Source organism: Sorex araneus, chromosome 5, assembly GCF_027595985.1.
Source record: "Sorex araneus isolate mSorAra2 chromosome 5, mSorAra2.pri, whole genome shotgun sequence".
In the NCBI taxonomy this organism is placed as follows: domain Eukaryota; kingdom Metazoa; phylum Chordata; class Mammalia; order Eulipotyphla; family Soricidae; genus Sorex; species Sorex araneus.
This window is the reverse complement of record NC_073306.1, coordinates 96,574,430-96,590,691: the sequence shown is the minus strand read 5'-3', so window position 1 is coordinate 96,590,691 and position 16,262 is coordinate 96,574,430. Positions and strand designations below refer to the sequence as shown.

Here is a 16,262-nt window from a genome sequence, read left to right as displayed (position 1 = left end):
ACCCTAAAGTGTACTCTTGGCTTTTTCCACCCTGGAGAAGCTCAAGGGCTTCTTTCTCTTTCTCCCCCCACAGCCCCCCCTCTCTCACTCACTCTCTCTCTCACTCTGTGTGTGTGTGTCTCCCCTCTCTTTCCCTTCACAACAATTCTCTAAGTAAAGTCCTTTAAATAAAACCATTTTTCTTCGGGAGCTGGAGAGCACAGAGCCAGGGGTAAACCCTGAGCATGACAGGTTGTGAATAAAAAAAAAAAAACCAAGAAAATAACAATTATTTTACTTTACTATTCATTTCCTGACTTTCTTTTGTGCAAGGGGACATGACATTTCTGGGAAATCTGGGCCAAGGTTAGAACTGACCTTTGTTTTCCTACCAAGAGTAATTCCTCCTCCGGCCTGAGTCCAGTGCTCTCTGGACTCAGAACTGCACGAAGGACCAGTTCCCACATCACTCAGCACAAGGGCACTCCACATGTGGTTGGACAGTGCCTTGTGGGGCCGGCAGGGTGCCGCTCAGGTGCTCTTGCAGACTTTCCCAGGGCTAGTCCGTATCAGGCAGTCACGGGGGGGGGGGGGGGGCTGGGAGGGTAAAGACAAAGCAGCAGTCTCCACCCCAGCTCGCTACCTCTCTCCTCTCCCCATTCCACCTAACTCCTGTGCAGCATGGCCATCTCCTAACTCACGTCACAGGACAGAGAGGAGGCCGCCGACATTCGGAAATCAGGCAGGCGCAAATGTTCTATAGTCATAGTTTATGGTTTCCAGGATCATGGACCTTATTGTAGCTCCATCTCCTCATATGTGAAATGGGAAATGTCGAGCTGATGGGGTTGGTTTTATTTCTATTTTCCCTTCCCTTTCACATGCATGGAGAGTCAGAGATGAACCTCTTTGTGGTGCTGGAATCCCCAACAGCAGCACATACAGGGGCTAGAAAGACAGTATAGTGGTAAGGAGCTTGCCTTGCTCACAGCTCCTAGATTCTGTCCTCCAGATGATAACTTGAGCCTCACCAGAAATGATCCCTGAGCACAGGAATAAGTTCTGAGCACAGCCTGGTGTGGCCCAAAAGCTAGAGAAAAAGAAAGAACAAAGGAAAGAAAAAGAAAAAGAAAGAAAGAAAGAAAGAAAGAAAGAAAGAAAGAAAGAAAGAAAGAAAGAAAGAAAGAAAGAAAGAGAGAGAGAGAGAGAGAGAGAAAGAAAGGAAGGAAGGAAGGAAGGAAGGAAGGAAGGAAGGAAGGAAGGAAGGAAGGAAGGAAGGAAGGAAGGAAGGAAGGAAGGAAGGAAGGAAGGAAGGAAGGAAGGAAGGAAGGAAGGAAGAAGAGAGAAAGAAAGAGAGAAAGAAGAAAGAAAGAAAGAAAGAAAGAAAGAAAGAAAGAAAGAAAGAAAGAAAGAAAGAAAGAAAGAAAAGAAAGAGAGAGAAAGAAAGGAAGGAAAAAAGGAAAGAAGAAAGAAAGAAAGAGAGAGAAGGAAGGAAGGAAGGAAGGAAGGAAGGAAGGAAGGAAGGAAGGAAGGAAGGAAGGAAGGAAGGAAGGAAGATGGTAATATTAGAGACTAGGGTGAATCCTAAAGCCAGTGTGTTATAAGAGAAGAGTTATCCATTTGTGGAGTATACAATAACATCACATAAGGCTGACACCCAAGGAAAATAGATAAATACAAGGGACAGGAGAATTGACCCATAGCTGGAAGCCTGCTTCATGAGCGGAGGAGAGAAGGCAGATGGAATAGAGAAGGAATCACTAAGAAAATGATGGCTGGAGGAATCAGTCGGGGTGGGAGATGCATGTCGAAAGTAGATAATGGCCCAAACATGATGACCTCTCAGTGTCTGTGTTGCAAGCCATAATGCCCAAAAATAGAGAGAGAGTATGGGGAATATTGTCTGCCATGGAGGCAGGGGGAGGGTGAGAAAGGGGGGATATTGGTGGTGGAGAATGTGCACTGGTGGAGGGATGGGTGTTTGATCAATGTGTGATTGTAATCCAAACACAGAAGCTTGTAACTATCTCACAGTGATTCAATAAAATTTTTAAAAACTAATAAATTTTTTAAGTGTTAAAAAAAAGAGAGAGGAGTTATCAGTTGACCCAGAGATACCAAGACACTCAGGCAGAAGACTGTGTGCAGGTAGAGAGCAAGGCTGTATGATGCGGCCACAGGCCAGGGAAGGCCAGGACTGCTGAGGACCCAGAAGCTTGGAGGCAGCATGGAACGGATCCTAGAATGAGCCAATCTCTTCATCACCCTGATAGCAGACTTCTAGCATGCAGAATAGACAAAATAGATGGCTGTGTGGGCATTTGTAAGCGCAGTCCAAGGGATCAGTGCAGTGTGTGACAGAGGGCAGTGTGGCAAAGGCATGCCTGATTTCCTTCCAGGTCAGCTCTCTAGTCCTCTGTCGTTGCCTCTTCAAGCCAGCTAAACATGGACAGGAACCTAGGAAGCTTACCTGGGCAGAGAAAAAAATAGACAACACACTTTTGTTTTGTTTCTGTTTGGGGGCCACACCAGTGCTCAGGGCTTACCCCAGGCTCTGCACTCAAGGATTACTCATAAAGGGGCTTGGGGGACCATACGGGGTGCCGGGGACCAAACCTGGGTTGCTTCGTGCAAGACAAATGCTACTATCACTCTGGCCCCACTGGACACCACCTTCTTACCTTCAACACTTCTTACAAAGCTGTTGACTGACACACACCGGGATTTGCTAAGTACTTACTTGATTAAACAGGATAAAAAAAAAAGGTAGGTTATATTCTACAAATTTGAGAAATTATTATTGATGTCAGTGGGCCCCACAGGTGACTTATGTGAATCGGGGAGGAGAAAGACAGATTTCTCCCCATCTGCCTCTGCCACCCGGGACTCAGGTTACTGTCTCGCCTCGCAGAAAGGAATTTCAGGAGTAGACGAGCAGTGAAATTACACAGTTTTTATTTGGAGGTTTTGAAGGAAGGAGAGAAAGTGGGAGAGAGTGGGGAGTAACGTGCTCAAGAGAGAACCCAGGTTTCTCCAAGTGCGGAGAGAGCCCCTACACACATCCCAGCATTAGACACGAAAACATGAAAGTCCACCTCTCAAGAGGGGAGATGCAGGTGACACATGTGCTCAGGAAGCCTATGCTCATGCTTCCTTTGTTCAAGGTGGCCTTTATAGGGTTTCTCCAACCTGACCATATGTGGGGCTTCTACCTAGGTAAAAGTCAGTTGCTAGGGAGGGTACCAAGGGGGTTGGGAGTGGTGATAGTCTTCTTTGAAATTCCTTTCCTGACTTTTGTTTCTGCAGGAGCTTCTGTTGGAGGGGGTTGGTCAGGTGTCTAATGAACAGCTTTGGAGTTTCTGGTGAATCTCTTTCTGGTCTTTAATTGGTCTCTATTTCTTCTGCTGTCAATCCTGTAGACTTCCAGCCTCCACAGGGTCTGTCACAGACTGGTGGACTGGTGCCATGAGGTGCTCCATGAGGTCAGGGCTATTGCTTCCCAGGAGATTTATTGCCATTGCCTTGGGAAGGGCCTTCCCTATCTGCCTGCCTACATCATTATGAACCTATCTCTATATATGCCTTTATCCCAGACTAATGTGTTTACATACTTTATTAATTAATTATAATAAAGTTGTTCATGATTCATTACATTCAATATTCCAACACCAATCCCACCACCACTGCACCTTCCCAATATCATTATTTCCAATTTTCCCAACCACCCCTCAAGCCTGCCTCTATAGCAGGCCCTCAATACTTTATTTTATATTGCTTGTTATAATTCTCTAATAGCACTGTAGCACTGTCACACTGTCGTCCCATTGTTAATCAATTTGCTCAGGTGGACACCAGTAACGTCTCATTGTGAGACTTGTTGTTACTGTTTTTGGCATATTGAATATGCCACGGGTAGTTTGCCAGGCTCTGCCGTGTGGACGGGATACTCTCTGTAGCTTGCCAGGCTCTCCAAGAGGGACCGAAGACTCGAACTCGGGTTGGCCGGGTGCAAAGCAAACACCCTACCCTCTGTACTATCACTCCAGTCCACGATTCTCTAATAATGATCAAAAAATATTTCCTTAGAAGAAAGTGTGTGAATATTATTGTATCTTACCATGGAGCCCTTGTAGAAGAAATTACTAACTTGTTGTTACAGGTTAAGCCTTGTGTGTTTATATTTTCTTAATTGAGATCGATTGCTTCCTACTTTACACCCCTTCCAATTATACACTTTATATGTTGAGGAATCACAAGCCGGCCCCCAGCATGTGCTCAAAGCTGCCAAGGTGGCCAGTTCTCCAGGGGCTCCTGAGAGCCGCCCATTCACTTCCTCACAGGGCCTTGAATGAAAAGGAAAGCAGTCGGATCCCCTCGGGACTCTGAATTCATCAGGCAAGGATGATCTCATTCCTGCCCCAGCCTCCCACACTTACTCAGGAACTGGCAGGAGGGAGCTGGGATTCTAGGCAGGTGGGGGGTAGGCAGGGGGGGTTCGGTTTGACCCCAAGGATCCCCAGGGATCACAGTACCGGCTGTACCTGGGCAGCTGGGAAGGGCAATGTGCAGTGCAGCGCAGCGGGGGTTAAGGAGAAGGGAAGGGGGAGGGAGGAGCTGATTCACTAGGACAACTCAGAGTGACTCAGAAGCCCGCAGAAAATAGCCACTCTCCCAATCTGCTTCATTGTCTGGCAATGAGGCACTTCCTCATGGCCTGCCAGAGGCAGGGCCACAGGAAGGAGGAACTCCGAATGTTCAAAGCCAAGGGCCTATCCCAGCACCCAGCACCGCTGTGTCTTTAGCCACTTCGGACATCTCATTTCAAGGCAAGTCAGCCCCTCGAAGCTCCTAACTTGCCTCTCTGGTCGCTGAGCCCAGGAGGAGCTGTCTTCCGGAAAGTCTATGTCCTACTTCCTTACTTCAGAGATCTGGGCGACTGCTCAGCTGTTTTGCTTCTTCTTGGCTTTGTCCTTCCTCTGTGAAGAGAACCGTCTGAGATGAGTTCGGGGAGGCTGAGCTTATTTCTGCCTCCTAGGTTATCTTGACAGACACCAGGTCTAAGTCAGCTAATCCTTCTTATGCTGTGAACAAACTGCGCCAGTTTGACAGAATCGTGTTGGAAGTTCTTTCCTTATTTGTCAGCTCTAGCACTTTAAGTGATTTGTCTCTTCCTTGTCTCTTCCCCTCTGTAAAATGGGCCCTGGGTATCTGTCTTGGAGGATAGCGCAGATTTATCATACTCTTGCAAAGATTCAGTAAGATATCATTGTATGAAAGTCTCTGGTACTGGGATGACATGATAATTATTGGTTTGCTTCCCTCAGACTTCCTTCAAATTGCACAGGCCGACACATGCCCGCCGCGTGAGTGTGCTGCTTGCAGGCAGGGCTGGATCAGCCTGGAGGATTGTGTCTGTCTCCGAGTTCTAGGCTCTAACACTGTGCTTGATTATGATAGTTAAGTTTGGAGCTGGAGAAATAGGAGAACTAGCACAGGGCACTTGCCTTGCACACAACCAAACCCAGGCTCCATCACTGGCACCAGATATGGTATGCTCCCTAAGTGCAGAGCCAGGAGTAAGCCCTGAGCATAGCTGGAAGTGGGATCTCCCAAACAAAACAAAAATAAGTAACTGTTAAGCCTAGGAATATTGTATACAAAGTGTGTAACACTAGGGCCAAAGACACAGTGCAAAGGATAAGGCATCCACATTCCTTGCACGACACCAATCTCAATTCATTTCAAGCACTGACAAGCACAGAACCAGGAGTGACACTTCACCATGACTGGCTATGTCTCTCCCCACCCCCCAAAAAATACTCAAAGCATGCAATACTTTATTTGAACACTGTCTTATTGTATTCTAAGTATGCTGTTACATTAAAAATAAAGTTATTAGCTCTATTTCAACCAGTGGACTCAAGCTATGAGTAGGTATACAGATGACAGGAAAAAGAATCCAGAACCCATGACCTCAGTAAAAGATGCGTGGTCCTGGGAGGGCAAGTTGTCACCAGCAAGATCTGCATGACTGTGTGCAAAGAAGGGACAGACATTCCTTAGATTCACTTCAGTTCATTGCAGCTTCACAACAAGTGCAATTGCCCCACAGCTTACTAAAATGTGCCCAAGGAGGTGAAACACACACACACACACACACACACACACACACACACACACACACCAACCAGAAAAAATACCTTATCTGACAACATTGCAAAGAAAACCTTAACATTCGGATTTTTAAAAAAAATATTCAACCTCTGCTAGGAAGTCAGGCAGGGCAGGTAGACTCTGGGGTGCTCCCTGTGACCAGCCTCCTAGCCCCCCCAACTACTCCAGGGGGGCTCAGAAGTAGAATGTCTTCTTTTCCAAATGTAATGTGAAGAGCATAAAGGGTTTTTGGTTTCTTTGACGCTGGCTTTCATCTTCAGCCCCTTGCTTCTAGGTCCGCAGCCCACACAGCCGTGCACATCCAAGGAGAGGAAGGCAGAGCAGAGAGGCAGCATTGGCAGTTACTTTGCTGGGGGGCTGGGGGAGGGGGCTTGGTGCCAAGTGGACGGGTTGGGACCAGCCCCTGCTGTGCTCAGGGCTTACTCCTGGCAGTGCGTGGGGAACCATATCTGGGAGGTGGAACCTGGGTTGCGAGCGCGCAGGGTAAGTGTTGCTCCCCACATTTGCAGGTTTCCAATAAAGCAGACACCAATGAAGGAAGTACCGGCTTCACATGCTTGACTGAGATGGGGGCGGGGGGTCAGGGCAGAAGGGGATAACCACCACTGAGAGCACAGGAGACCCCAAGCAAGGGTGCAGGCCCCCAGACATCGCAAGAACAAGGGGAGAAGAGGGGATAATAAAACTGGTACAAGAGTCGATTTATTCATTTATAGACTTTGTGGATGAAGTGGACGCTAATGTACCATCTAGGGCACCTGAGGCATCCATTCCTGAACCTCGAGGAACTCGAGGCACACCCAGCACCGCCGCCTTCCCGCCCAGCCGGCGCACCAGAGGACAGCTGCAGAGCGAAGCCTGGTAGCCCAGACCACCGGGAGCCGAGGAGGCGGCTTCCTCTCGGAAGTGACGCGCGCTCAATCCCAGCCCGGCTCTCCCCAAACAAAAGGGATCTTGGGGCCCGGGGCGGAGCCGAAATGACATTGGAGAAGCCCCGCCTCCTACAGGCGCGGATTGGTGTCGGCACGGGAGAGGCGATTGGCTGAGATGGCGATTGGCTCCGGGGAATGTCACTGGCCCCGCCTGGCAGCCGGGGCGTGGCCTCGGGGGGCGGTGGACGGGAGCGGGTGCTGCAGGCGGCGGGGACCGGAGCCGGAGCGCCGGGGAGAGGTAGGAGTCGTGGCCGCGGGGCCCCGGAGGCGACCGGGCGTCGGGCTCTCGAGAGAAAGGCCAGGGCATCCCCCCGCTGTGCATGCCTCCGTGCCCGTCGCCCTCGCGCCCATCCCCGGGTGGGCGGGGCCGCCCCTCCACCCCCTCCCGGGGGTCCCCGCTGCGCCTCATTGTCCCCACCGGTGCCCCAGCCCCCTGTCGGGGCTCCCGCCCAGCCGCGGCTCAGGGAGGGCTTCCCGCCGCCTCCGCGCGGCCGCCTCCAGCCGCGGGGCCGGACCCCCGGGAGCGACCTCGCCCTCCACCTGCCCTGCTCGCCGCTGCTGCGAGAGGTCAGACCCGCGCCTGCCGAACACGCGGGCCGGGGCCTGCACGGTCAGAGACCCCCATCGGGCTCTCGGACCCCCTCGGAGGCTTTCCCTGCCGCTCGGCGGTCCGGAGCCCCCGGATTCGGGGCAAGGAGAAAGAGCGACCCCACCAGCACCCCCAGCTCCCCACGCTGTGCGCACGCCTTCCCTTCCCTCTCGGTCCCGGGGAGTCAGTTGTTTGGGTATCTATTTGTTTCAGGTTTGAGTGCCCTTTCCTTGCTGTTACGTTGTGTTCCACGCGATTCCTTGCCGGGGAACTTCATGCAGAGCCCTCCTGTGTGTTTCCCAGCGGGGTGGGCGTGTGTGCAGGAATGCAGTGTATATTGTCGAGCGGTGGGCGAATAGCAGCCTTCTCCCGGGGAAACGGTGCACATACATGATAGGCGACCCTTCCATCAGGAAGGGGGTCCCCAGGTCTCGGTGGGCTGCGCGCGGCCGCGGAAACTGCAGTTAACCTTGAAGGTCTCGTTCTGCTGAAACAAAGGCAGGGAAGGAAGTGTGGGAAGAAAATGCAGGTTTCCCTGTTGTTGAGGTTTATGATTAATCTGGTCCTGTGGCCTTTGGTTACTCCCTATCCTCCCTTTTTCAGTGTTTTGTTTTGTGTATCTATCTGGCCACAGGACACCAATTGCTGTGTGATGTTTGGGTTGGTTTCACAAGACCCGAATCCTCTACCAAAATGTAGGGGATGAGGAGTTAACGCAAGTTTTTAAACCTCAGAGTTAACAATGAACAAAAAAGCAAGGTTAAGCCCAGCTCTTCACTGCCAAAAAGTATCTCTGTAGGTGTGTTCGTAAAAGGTTTTCAAGTTAGCCTTCATTTCTGCAGTGCAAAGTATTGACGATTTTGACCTAATGCTAATAATGCCCTCGACTCGCTCCTGTTAGCACATTCATACATTAAAACGTGCCGTGGATTTTTGCACAGTTTCCGTTGCTTTCCATTTCAAGTGCATCTCATTATTTTCCAGCAACAAAGCTAGTAGGAGTTCGAATCACAGAGGGTGATTCTTATGGCTGGGTCCTTTACCTTCCTGATTAGACTTTCTCAAGATAAACTTCCTGAAGGTAGTTATTTTTCAATAGCTGAGGCTCCAAGTTTTCTGAGCCACTGTTTGTCCAGTGATTGTTTCCAGATCGCCCATAAAAAGGCACAAAGAAGAAGCTGTGTGGAGGGGCCCTGCCACAAACGCAAATGACGCTGGCACTGGTTGCTAAGCCGTGGTGGGCCCTAGCAAACTGGCAGAAAAAACTCAGGCAGTAGAGGAAACCCCAGAAAGCTCTATCTTATTCCATGAGCGGGGAAAGAAAATAAACCAAGGTAAGCGACCCAAGAAAGCAAAGTAGTGGTGACTACTGGGGCCTTAATGAGCAGAGAGGGAAAAACAGCAACACTTGCCTCACTAAACAAGACATGTTTGGTGCCTGTTTGTGTCTTGGAAATCTCTTCTCTAACTTTCCCAACACTGGTTTGGTCATGTTAGACGAAGATGAAGAAATACATGTAGGCAGATGGTTTTTGTGTATATTCTGACTCCTCATTAAATGATAAATGCTTTGCAAGCAGAGAAATTTCATCTTCTTTTCATCTTTATATCATTCACAGTTCTTAATACATCGTTCAAGTCAATGAAAAATGTTGAGGGATCACACCTGGTAGGGCTCTGGGGCTGTATGGGGATCGGGGGATTGAACTGCATGCACCTTACCCACTAGACTATCTTCCCGGCCCCTTGCCTGCTATCTTAAACTCCAATATATTAAGTGCTCTATCTCTAAGATACTTAATTCACTATAAGAAAATACCTGCTGGCTAGACATATCACTTTGCTGTTATGAGATTTGAGCCAGACTGTGAATGCTTTTTAGGATTTTATTTTTCTGAGACCAACCTGGAAGGAATGCATTGAATATGCATAGGAGAACATACTAGGGATGAATTATTTGCTGATTTTTGTTTTAAGAGTTGTTTTTGAGTGTTTGGTTTTGACAAGTTACTGGTGTACTTGGGCACTTGGGCATTTTATAATGGAGTTTTAGTTGATTTTGTGCTTTTTTTTTTTTAAAGTTTGGACTAAATACCTAATAAGGGGCACAAACAGGATTGAGCCCCTGGATGGAATCATACTGATTATCATACTTAATTAGACTGATTTAGGTGGCATAATTCACTCTGTCTGCAGTGGGTTTGTGTCTGGCTGAATCAGGTTTACTGTACTTGGTGTTAACTTGCAGGGTGGAATTCTTGGCTTTTCTGAATAGAGCAGAAAGGTGCTTCAGAGTTACCCTGAACCAGTATTGGGTGGTATGAGCTCAGAAATAAGTTTATTTCTAAAGGAAATTTATCTATCTGTGGATAAATCCATCCCAGAAGTGGTGTGTTGACTTACTTCTAAAACCCTAAAACTGAGTTTTTTCTTTTTTCTTGAATGTTAGGGGCTTTTTGGTCCACACTGATGGTACTCACAGCTTCTGACTATGTGCTCAGGGATCAATCCTGGCGGACTCAGGGCACCCTATGGGGTGCTAGGAATGACTGACTTTGTGCAAGGCAAGCGCCTGCCTCACTGTGCTCTCGCTCTGACCCCCTTTCTTTTTGTCCCAAGACAAAAGAAATGCAAGGGATTCAATCAATCGTTTGTTATCTTTGAATTGTTGCTTGCTTCCCTACACCTTTGACTGTTTCTAGCTCCTCTATCCCAAGAGTCACGTAAATGGTTTTGTGGACACAGTGGTAAATGGTTTTGTGGACACAGTGATCACCATGCAATTATCTCTTGTGTCTGATTCAAGGGGTTTTCCAGGGTGATTTTAAATAAACAGAGTTTTTGCTTTTGGAGATACGTCTACCACCACCCTAAGATGAAGGGACAGTCAGTCATGGAGGACCTGAAATGGGTGAGGAGAGTCCACATGCAGACTAGAAGTTGAGAGCCGGCCTATGGGTCAAAGAAAACAGGACTATAGCAAGCTGGAGGAGAGACTGCAGGACTAGGGTTCCTCCCTGCCAGGAATTCTGAAACCCACATGCTGCGCCCCACAGACACATTCTGGATTTCAGGTCCAAAGCCAGAGGACCTGAAATTGTGTTCAGTTACCATTGTGCTCAGTGAATTGTTCCTGACTTCTGGGCGGCCCAGAATCCAAGGCTTTATTGCCGCTGAATTGAAAACACCTAATCCTCAATTGTTACCGAGTTCAATGGGAACTAGACAGAAAGCGGGGTGAGCACATGATGAAGTTGACAGGCAGAAAGACTCTTGACCTGCCTCGGGAGCCTTTGCCAGGGTGGCTGGGGAAGGGGCCACACTAAAAAGGTGACCATAGGGAGGGAGGAAGGAGGACAGAGGAAGAGCAGGTTTGGACAAGTCCTCCTTACAAAGGAGAGAAGAATGCAGGGTACCTAGCAGTAAGTTGCAGGAAACAGCACTAACTAGTGGGGTTGTTTTGTGGGCACAGAAGGCTCCATCACCTGCTTCTGCCGGGCCCGTTCTTTCTGTTGCCGCAAGGGAAAGAGACAACCAATGCACATCTGAACAGGTTTCCTTTTTGATGCTATAAGAATAATCAGATCCAAACCTGTTTTTTTTTTTTTTTTGCCTCTGGTTCTCTTTGTTCTGTTTTGGTTTTCAACACACCTGATGATGTTCAGAGGCTCCTGGCAGACGTAGTTGACCATATGGGATGCTGGGGATCGAACCGGGGTCAGCCACGTTGCAAAGCAAGTGCCCTGTCCACTGTGCTCACTCTCCAGCCCCTGCCTCTGGTGCTTATGTTGAGGACACAGAAGAACCTTTCTGAATAGACTGTCCCTCGGGACTTCTCCATTTCTGAACTTTTTGCTTTTGCCACACAGACAGACAGCGTGTTCCTCTTTGGGGCCCCGTCACTCTCATTTCTGCATAGTTCACATCAGTATTATTCTCCCTCTGAACCAGTTCTTTCTCTAACTTTACTCTTTCTGTTCGTGTCATCATCATTCTTGTCAACCCATGTTAAAACCCCAGCGGATCTGGAATTATTTCCCCTTTGATTCTTTAAACGGATCCATTACCAAATTACTCTGTGTTGTATGTGTGTGTGTGTATGTGTGTGTGTGTGTATGTGTGTGTGTGTGTGTGTGTGTGTGTGTGCACGTGTGGTCAGGGATCCAGGGCCTCATCCCTGCCAGACAACTGCTCTGTCCCTGTTTACAGCCCCTGCCAAGGCAAATTCTTTATATCTCTTGCATGAGTTACTTTTCCTCTGTTCTTACTGTTTTTATTTTTATTCACACATTTTGCCTCATATTTATATACTGGTAGTTTTCTCCCAACTCTACCTTAAGTCCTAACTTTTCCAAAACTATGCTTCCTTTTCTGTCAGGGAGTTGGGGTTGAGGGGTGGGGGAAGGTCGGCACATCTGATGGTGCTCAGGGCTTGCTCCTAGCCCTGTGCTCAGGAATCACTTTTGAGGGCTCAGGCGACCATAATGGGAAGGCAGTCACCCTGCCAGTGTACTCTCTCTCTATTCACCAACACTGTGGTTTTGCTATGATATATTCATCTGGTTAAAAATGTTTAGTGTTCAGGTCAGAGTAGTAGAGGGGTTACGACAAGTGCTTGCCTTGATTCCTGTACCCGACCGACCCTGGTTTGATGCCCAGCATTGCATATGGTTCTCCGAGCCCTGCCAGGAGTACAAAAGTGAAGCCAGGAGGAAGCTCTGAGCACCGTTGTGTGGCCCAAAAATAACAAAAACAAAGCAACAAAAAGTTTACTGGTTTCTCACTTCCTAAACGATAAAGGCCATTTTTGTTTGTCTTAATTCAAAATGCAGCATTTTTTTAGTTGTCCTTTGAACCAGAGACTGCAAAGTGCTCAGTTAAATCTAGTTGAGTAAGACAGAGTGTTTGTCGGCAAAAGTTCAGTGTCTTTGTTAGAAAAAAGATAGGAGGCAAACAGACAAGCTGATATAATGGAATATGATAACAGTTTCTAGGGTGCAAATACACGGTGCATTTACTATCATGTCAAAAAAATAATGGTTTTAAGACCATTTCTCAGTCATTAGAAGTTAAGATTGTGACTTAATGGAGTGGAAGCTGAGGCATCTCTTTCCCAAGGGAAATGCAGATACTATAGGGTCCCTAAGTTGGGTTTCCCAGGAACAACTAGACCATCTCCTGAGAACAGACCAACTTGCCACATCAGAAGAAGTGAAGTTGTTTTGTTTTCTAAATGATAGGAATGATACAAAATGATAGTTCACTGGACAGAAAAGAAAAAATCCCTTTACCTGCAGAATTAACCTAATACATGCTTTTCTAGAAGCAAAACATTAGAGAACCGGCCAGCCACTGACTCACTCAGTGCACTCCTCATCTCCTGTTTGTGTGTGTATTGAGATTTATTTGTGAAGACTGTAAAGCTCAAAAGTGAAGCCCATTGAGGAACAGTGAGGTGGCAGAGCCAGGACGCAAACCCAGGTCTGATTCAGAATTTCACAGAACTTCACATCAGCTCACTGCACTTCTGCCTCCCGGGAGAATGATTGTCCTTGAAGAACCTTGGAGTAAAACCAATTGCTCCTCTGCTTTGGTCATTTTCAACTAACACCAAATTGTTGCGCTCCCCCCTCCCGCTCCAGTGATCTGATTAGAAGACTAAACTGAAAAACTACAACAGAGGTCAGATAGTAGCAAGGGCAGGGCTCTTGCCTTGTACCTGGCTGTCCCATGTTGATCCCCAGCATCCCATATGGTCTCCCAGCACTGCCAGGAGTAATTCTTGAGTGTAGGGCCAGGAGTAACCCCTGAGCATCACTGGGTGTGGCCCCAAAACTAAGACATAACAAATCATCAATTACAATATTTCTGTTAGAGGCTCTTGGGAAAATCCCCCCCACCCCACTTCCTTCCCTTTGTTGCTGTTGCAATTAATTCCTGCTTGGTTCTGGAGTCTGCAGGTGTGACAGTCTGACACGAGCTGCAATTCTTCCACACATTCTCACCAGGGGTAGCACTCCTTTTGTGTGGTTTGTTCGTGTTCTGGTTGCCAAGCTCACACAGATTTTTTTCTCCCTTGGGGCAGGTGGTGGACTGTGATATTTGGCTAACTGGGCAGGACTGTTCTGTGCCCAGGTGCCAGCATTGGTGGCAGTGCTGGGACCCATGAGGAACATCCTGCACCTCATTGCTGCAGTGACTATAGACCTGTATGGGCACTGGGGGCTGCACACCCCATTGTGGCACTGGGTGGGCCCTGAGAGCAGAGTAGTTAGGACCATCCTGGGGCGTAAGGGTGGCACCAGGGGTCAAACTCATGGCCGGATGCTTACAAAGTAAGAACTCTTAACGGCTGGGCTGTTTGCGGCCCCTTTGTGAATCTGTGTTTTTATTGTTCTGGAGGAGTAAGGTTGTGGGCAGATGGAAAATAAAGACCCCCTGAGTCTGTTGGGTGGTTCTGCCGCAGTGCACACTGTTCCCTGCAGTCAGGATCCCGAGGGAGGCAGGGACTTGGCCTCACTAACACCTGGAGGGCTGTTGTAATCCAGGTTGCCTCTCAAATTGTGGCACACAAATCACTTTACTAGAAATAAAGCCAATCTACATGCTACCATTCCAGCCTTGTAGTAGTTGACCGATTTTTGTGGCATTATCTCAGAAAAGCAAACATTAAGAGGAATGACAGGCTGACATTTCAGTGAGACAGTGTGGATTCTCTTACACTGAATAAAGCCAGCTGACAGGTATATGTGAAATGGATCCTACTTCTGGATTTTTTGACATTAAAAATTGTATATATGTAGAGATAGATAAGACAGACATAGATATAAGAGTTTGAGGCCACTTCTGTCAGTACTGAGAGCGTACTCGTGGCTCTTTCCTCAGAGGTCACTACTGGCAGTACTTGGGGAGTCTGCGTGGTGCCAGGAATGGAACAGGGGTTGACCGTGTGCAAAAAGTAAGTGCCTTAACCCCTGTACTATCTCTGGCCTGAAAGAATTCTTTTGAACTGTGTATATGTCGGGGACCAGAAAGATATTACAGCAGATTGGGAGCTTGCCATGCACACAACTGACCCAAGTTCATTCCCCATGACCCCATATGGTGCCTTGAACACTGCCAGGTGTGGCTCCAAAACAAAACATGTTCCTGTAAAAACTATGAATACCTTTCATTAAAGCACATTTCAGTAGTCTAACGAATGTAGTTCTTCTGTTTGGTTTTGTCTCTGGTAAGAACACTGGAAGGGTGTAAACAGATCTCCAGGTAGACAGACCAGTTTTTAAAGTGTGGTGCTAAATGTCCTCATTTGGGGAGAGAGATGTGAATGTGGGCATGGGACTACTTATTTTCTTCACTATGTGTAAACCTTGTTTCCAACTATAGGAGAGGCAATGAGCACAGGCATACATAGAGAAAACCATCTTCACTAACACGCAAGAGAGGGAGAGAGAGAGAGGGAGAGGGAGAAGGGAGATGAGAGATGGAGAGAGAGGGGAAAGAGAGAGGAAGGAGAGAGAGGAAGAGAGAAAGGGAGAGAGAGAGAGACAGAGAGGAGAGAGACAGAGAGAGAGAGAGAGAGAGAGAGAGAGAGAGACTGAGTTTTGTTTGAACTAAACAAAACAAAACCTGATACCTATCCCCATGTCCCAGAAAGTAGATTAGACTGGATCTTAGAAACCCTGAGTGCCCTGACTGTTAGATCTAGTTTTACCATTTAACTGATTCTTCAGCAATACCCATAACAATGCTGGCCAAAGTTTTCATCTGTACAAAGAGAAGGATGGATTAGATTATTTGTGAGGTCTTGTGCAGTGTTGCAAAACACATTTTACCTGAGGTTTCTCTGCCACACAGTTCTTAAGACTGATAGAATGTGAGCAGATGTGAGCAGTGGTTGTTAAAGAAGGTTTTGGAATTACATTACCTAGATTTAAAGCCAGTTTCTGCCATATGCTGGCTGTGAGACTTTGATCATGTTAATGAGCCTCTCTACCTTAGTCTTCCTGTCTGTAAAGTGGGAATGATGATGACTCATTTGTGACGCCACGTTTGTGAGGATTTATTTAAAATACATCAGTATTTAGAATTTGGAATACTTAGAATTTGGAATATTTTAATAGTGAAAAAGGATGATTGGACTACTTTAATAGTTTGCTTATTGCTTGAAGTTTTCTTAGAAAACTGAGCTACAAAACTCTGAGGTGGTGGTGATTAATATTGATAAGATCAATGATCTCATTGCTTCTTTACTAAATATAAATCCAGGGGAAAAAATCTGGCAGCTTAGAATCTGCTTCAGGTAGAAAGCATAGAGAATTGAAAGTATTTTTAATGTTGACCTTAAAGAGTATTAGCTTTATTATAAAACTGGTTTCTTTTTCTTTTTTTCTTTTTGGCAGTGCCTGGGATCAGATTAAATGCTCACCGCTGAGCTACATCCCAACCCAGAGCTGTTTTCTCGAGGTCTCATTCAGTCTCTGCTGAGTTTTACATAGACAGTAATTTCTTCCTTTAGAATCGCTATTTCCTTCGGAGTGTATGGTTTGGATCTTATTTCTGGAGACTGAAGTTTACGCTCTCGTGAA

At 47.3% G+C, this 16,262-nt stretch overlaps 1 protein-coding gene across 4 annotated transcripts in view; it reads left to right on the top strand.

Annotated features, from left to right (window-relative positions):
* The first annotated feature begins 7,263 nt into the window (after positions 1-7,263).
* Positions 7,264-16,262, top strand: part of CTTNBP2NL (CTTNBP2 N-terminal like) — a 63,841-nt gene continuing 54,842 nt past the window's right edge. For 2 of the 4 annotated variants that reach the window (XM_055140059.1, XM_004616270.2), the window contains exon 1: positions 7,273-7,323. The gene's annotated coding sequence lies outside the window, so the exon portion shown is untranslated. Of the gene's footprint in view, positions 7,324-14,615; positions 14,633-16,262 lie in introns of those variants that run through there. The other 2 variants (XM_055140057.1, XM_055140058.1) reach the window with 2 other exon arrangements.